Raw genomic sequence first — 5714 nt, forward strand, 5'->3', positions numbered from 1 at the left:
AATAAAATGACCCATGTGTCATAAAGGTCAGATTGTCAGATCGAGAGAGTTAGGAAATGTTCCTCTGCAAAAACTGAAAATTGCTTGTATTATTACGATGAGGCAGTTTATTCTCCAGTTGCTAGAACAAATTTAAAAGTTACATACTGACAAAATTGCCACAACAAATAAGAGCTCAGCTCCTGTGTAACCACAGCAGTCAACATTTATACCTACCAGTAGGTCTCAAATGGGTTTAGGATTGTTAACTTTGTGTAGGTGGTCTAGTCCAACTCCCTGCAATGAGCAGGGACATTTCCAACTAGACCAGGTTGCTCAGAGCCCCATCCAGCCTGACTTCAAATTATTATCACAATTTTACAGACTAGGGAAACTGAGGCACGGAAAGATGAAGGAACTTGCCCAAGATCACCCAAAAGGCCAGCAGCAGAGCCAGAAAATGAAACTAAGTCGTTTTAAGATCCAACCCTGGTTTCTGTTTCTGGGACACTGTTCCCTGGGAAGCAGCTTGGCTCCCTGTTGCCTCCACAAAGGCTCTCTGCCAAGCTGAGAATACCCACAGGACAACCTTGCCAAGAGGTAGACCTAAGCACCAACAAGTGACCTCATAAAACCTGCAGTGGACCCAACTGTTCCACCTGCAGCAGATGGAGATTCATGAACCTGCATTCTTGCCTTCTGGGTGAATGAGAAGTAGTTGGATGTTGGTGTCCAGAATTTCATCCTGAAGGTGACAAACTCTGAACACCCACTAGGACTCTGAGGGAGCAGAAGAAAATGGCAGTCACACAACAGCCTGAAGCCTGCAACAGAAAAACCACAGCACCAACTATCACATCTTTGAAACGTGGCATTCACAGTTAGAGTCATAGATGGATGTGGGCTGCCAGACTTCTTTGGAGTTCTCTGGTGCCACACCATGCTCCAAGCACAGCCAGCTTGAGTAGGTTTCTCATGGACCTGCCTGGTTGGGTTCTGAATATCTCCAAGGATGGAGATCTCCCAGCCTCTACAGGCAATGTTGCAGTGGTTGGCCAACCTCATGGGGAAATCCAGTCTCATTGCACTCCAGTCTATGCCAGGTCTCTCTCATCTTCTCACCATGCATTGCTGTGAAGAGCCCAGACCCATGCTCTAGGTGACCTCTTTGTAGTACTGGGAATCTGCTCTTAAGTCCTCTTGTACCATCTGTTCTTCAGGCTGAGCCTCGCAGGGGAAGTGCTCCAGCCCAACTACCTCTCCTGTGTGCATGGCCTGGGACACCCAGGAAACATGCAGAAGACACAATTCTTCCTCTGCACAAAAAGGGTGAGCCAGGATTTGTCCTGCTCCATGAACACCACTGTGCATGCAATCAATTTCCTCCTGACCCATCCACCACCCCACTGTCCCAGTTACTCTGCAGCAGCCAGATTAATGTGGAATATGTTTCCCTCTAGGATCAGCAATTCATCTTTCCTTGGCAGCCTCTCCTGCCAAAATGCTTTGTTCAAGCCTGCAGGGTTGGGAGTTTAGAGAGATGTTGCTTCAGCTCTAGCACAGCTCAGTAAATGTGATTTTTGCAATTGCTAGTAAAAGACCACAAGCTTTCTACTGCCCTTTCTATTGCCCTGTGCAAGGAGTCAGGGTATGCTAATACAAGAAGAAATGCACTAATAATAATAATACCATTTTGTGACATTTGGGTTACTAAGGTTTTATGAAGGACTATAAACAAATACAGTTCAGACAACAGTTTGTGCATCCTTGCAAGAGTGGCTGCAGTTAGTCAGGGAGAAAAAGTGGTACTGCCACCCCTGCTTCAACCTGTGCCAAGTTTGTATAAACATCCCCAAACCCTCCTTTTTCATCTCTCGCAGCACAACGGCAGGGTCTAAACCTTAGTCACCCATGGTGGCTGGGAGCATCCCAGTTTGAAAAAGCAAATTCTCACATAAAATACCTGAAACGTCCCTCCAGATAAGGTGTTATGTTAATACACAGATGGTTTCTGCCTTGAAAGTTACTGGTACCTGTGTTTGGCTCTGCCTTGCAAGGGAAAGGCAAGAGCTTAGGAGAACCAAGTAACCAGAGACCATCTGTAGGAGTAAGTACCCTTTTGGAAGAATTTGTAACGAGAAGGTAGAACTTGTTTTTTGCTTTAGGAAGCTTTCCTGCCTGGAATGAGGCATCTTTCCCAGAGACAGTTTTAGATGTTTCTCCTCCTACATTCCAGAGAAGTTGACTCCCCAGGTACAAGAGAAGGTAACTTCTTGCAGATATGTCTGAAGGCCCCACAGCGGGGGAGACTGGGGACAATAAACGCCTGAGAAAAACAGGGGGTGTGTCTTTTCTCCGGCCCAGTGCTTGTCACTGGTGCAGGGGTTTTTTTCCTTTGTAAGTTTTTTAGTGTTCTGGTCTCCGAAATAAACCTTTTTGAATTCTTTCCACTGCCTTGGCATTTTTGGGGGATACCTGCATATATCTTACTTTACACCATCCTTAGACATCTTTCATTCTCAAAACTGTTAGGTTTTGGTGCAGTCTGAAGGTCTTACGCACTTTTTATGGTACTTTATAATAATAAAAATTGAACATACCAACAAAACTGACCTACACTAACACTAAACTCATTAAAAGTAAGACATGGTAAAAGTTAAGATACTTCTGAGATTAACTCAAGTTAGTGAATTAAATGTTCTCTCAGATCTCAAAATCCTCCAAAAATGGCAGCTGTAAACAAATTCAAAAAAGGACAAAAACTCACATATGGGTGTGAAAAAAACCACTTCTCCTCTGCTCTGGCAATGGTCTTAGAGCACAGAACTAGCTCTGACGGTGTTGAGCCATTCTGATCTTAAGCACAGTCGTGACCAACTCAGTCACTAAGCACAGAAACCATGAGGTTTTTTTCAATCTCACTGTTGTTTTCTCCTTAAATCAAAGAATAGAAAAAAATAATCATGAGTTTGCCTGCTCATTGAAGCTTTCTTTCCAAACCCAGTAACTGAGGGTTGAGATGCAGCTGGTGACAAGACCACCCTCAGTATAAACTTTCAGCTGTTTAGTAGCTGTTTTCCTTCCAGGGAAATAAGAGATTTAGCCTTTCACCTCCCAAGCAGGTGTTGAAGAGAGAGGACCTTGTGTAGAGCTCTCTGGGGACTCCAAAACCAAAACCAGTTTTCCAAAAAGCCCACAGGAGTGCTTAGAGGGGACATCCTGGTTCGCCCTGACACTGCCCTTGTAGCACCTTGTAGCACAGTTGGCACTGTGTCATCAAGAGCCCTGCATCCCTTACTCAACATCTTGCATTCACTCACATGCCACCTCATTAAATTTTGTCTGGTTGTTAGCAGAAAAGTGGGAATTTAGCCATGCCTGACCCGGACACAGCCAGGACCATCCCCAGGACACTGAGCCAAGCACTCCCAATTACTATTTGCACTTTTGTAATCTTTACCATTTGATACAAGATGTTGCCGTGGGAGTTAGGTGCTGAAAAAAATCTCCCTGAGCAGTTAATTAGGGGTGAGATAAGAAAGGGTTTATTTTGCCAAGGCTAAGATGTTACAAGACACACGCCGCCCTGCCTGAGATGTTACATTTTATAATACCATCCATCCAATCCCAAATGGGTCCACCCTGTGGCCTTTACTCTGGACTGCCCCAGGTCCACCCCCTGAGAAATGGGTCTGGGGGCTTTTTGGGACCCTCTGTTCATCCCATCTTCATCAGAGCACAAAGGGTACATAGTCACCCAGTTTTTGACCGCGTTCTGTGGTTTAGGCCCTGATATGCTGTTCTGCCAACAATCTGGGCCTTGCCTTGACAAAAGACTAAACATTTCTACCGGATTCAGGGGTAGGAGTGATATAGGGAGCATAGAATGGGGTAAGAGGGTTAAGGAATGTGTAAACTAAGGGTGCTAGAGGGAAAGGGACAAGGGAGGGAGGGTTGCTGCTTTTAAAATCTACTTATAAAACTTATAAGGCTTACCAATATTAGAAAAATAAAAAAACATTAGGGGCTTAAGGCATCAAAGACAATTTGCAGTCTTCCCAGTCTTGCCTCAAAGAGGGGACTTTCACCCTCAAAGGGAAGAAATGAGCTCTTAATTGATGGCACAATATCCCAGGAGTAAGTAAGCAAGCAGCAAGTAAACAAAAAGCAATCCCGATTTTCATTTCTTCTGCACATCGATACCAATTATACCATATATCACATCATTTGCATTGCCACAACATAGTCTTTTATATCTGCTTGAGTTGCCAGCTATTTAATCTCAGCCTACCTTTAAGAAAAGGCCTGTAGAAAATGAGATGCTTGCTTTATGTTTATGTAGTTAAGGGAGCTAATTTCAATTCCAAAGAAAAGAAAATTTATGCAGGTTAATAAACTGAGGGGTCCAGGAGCTAACTAGAGTAACACTCTTGTTCTGTTTTAATAATTCAGCGGACAGTCCCAGGTATTTACATAAATTGAATTCTCCAGACCTTATCTAATTTCTAGGCAATAATTTCTGGCAGTGGGGAGGACATTTACCACTAATTTCTGAAATGCACTTACAACTTTTGCTGGCTTTGCACACGGCCCTGAAACATATTTGGGGCAGCATAAAGACAGTTTCGCACTTGGTGCTTGTTTGCCAGGAATAAATGCCACTGTGATCAAAAAAGGGTGGTTTCAGTATCTGTAGAGTCAATGGTTTACCTCCGCATTGTGGGGTCTGCCTGTGTTCAGGAGCTCCTGTATTTACAAGCAACGCAGTGGCACATGTCAGCAGCTGTTCTTGGGAAAGCCATACAAAGTTCTACAAAATACAATAGACTGCATTTCAATTAGGCCAGAGATCTGAAGAATCACTAAATTCTGATAACATCCAGTTTCTGCTTCTGTTTTTATGGCATTGTATTGAAAAACCGCTGATTATTTCATCAACAGAAGTTAGTATTTTCCTACCTGATCCTGGTTTTCCTGAGGAGCTAAATATAATGAGATATCTTCAGTGTAACATATTGAGCAGAGTTCAGGAAAGTTCATAGCCCTTCTCTACAAATATTTATGTTGGTATGTGTATAAAATTTGTAGCAGCCACAAATACAATTTGTCAGTCTTTTTATTAGACTACTTCTCCAAGCACCTGCCAGGTATGAGGGTAGTGGAGGATCAGTGGTCGAGCATGTTCATACTTCAATATCCCAGTTCCCACACTTTGCTTACGCAGCCCAGGACCTCTGCTTGCAGGGACGCAGCCAGAAGCTCTGCAACTATTTCATCACAACTGGGCTACTTAGAAAAACACATTTTCTATTACAAAATGAATAGAAATCACATAGCAACAATCTTTACCATGATCTCAAAGAACACTCCCCACCTAAGGGCAGATAGGTTTGGGTTTGCTCTTCACACCTACGCAAACAGCTTTATTATTCTCAGGAGGACAAGAAGATGGGATAAAATTAGAGTTAACTTCCTTCAGTTTACAGACCACCTGGACACAAAATACTGAGAAGATATCTGTTGGCAACGAAAATACCCAGGCAAAGAGCTGCAAAAATGTGCTGATCCTGCAGGAGAGCATCTGTTTGGGACATCCAGGATTCTGAGGGATTGACAGAGGTAGCCCCCTCAGTCCCCCTTACTGACTAGAGGACACTGATCTGTCCCTCTAGTGTCCTTCTGCCTGGGTGATCAAAGCAACATATGGCTCCAAGCAGGCTGTGTCAGATCTTCCT

Source organism: Manacus vitellinus, unplaced genomic scaffold, assembly GCF_001715985.3.
Source record: "Manacus vitellinus isolate BGI_N305 unplaced genomic scaffold, ASM171598v3 scaffold_81_pilon, whole genome shotgun sequence".
Classification (NCBI taxonomy): domain Eukaryota; kingdom Metazoa; phylum Chordata; class Aves; order Passeriformes; family Pipridae; genus Manacus; species Manacus vitellinus.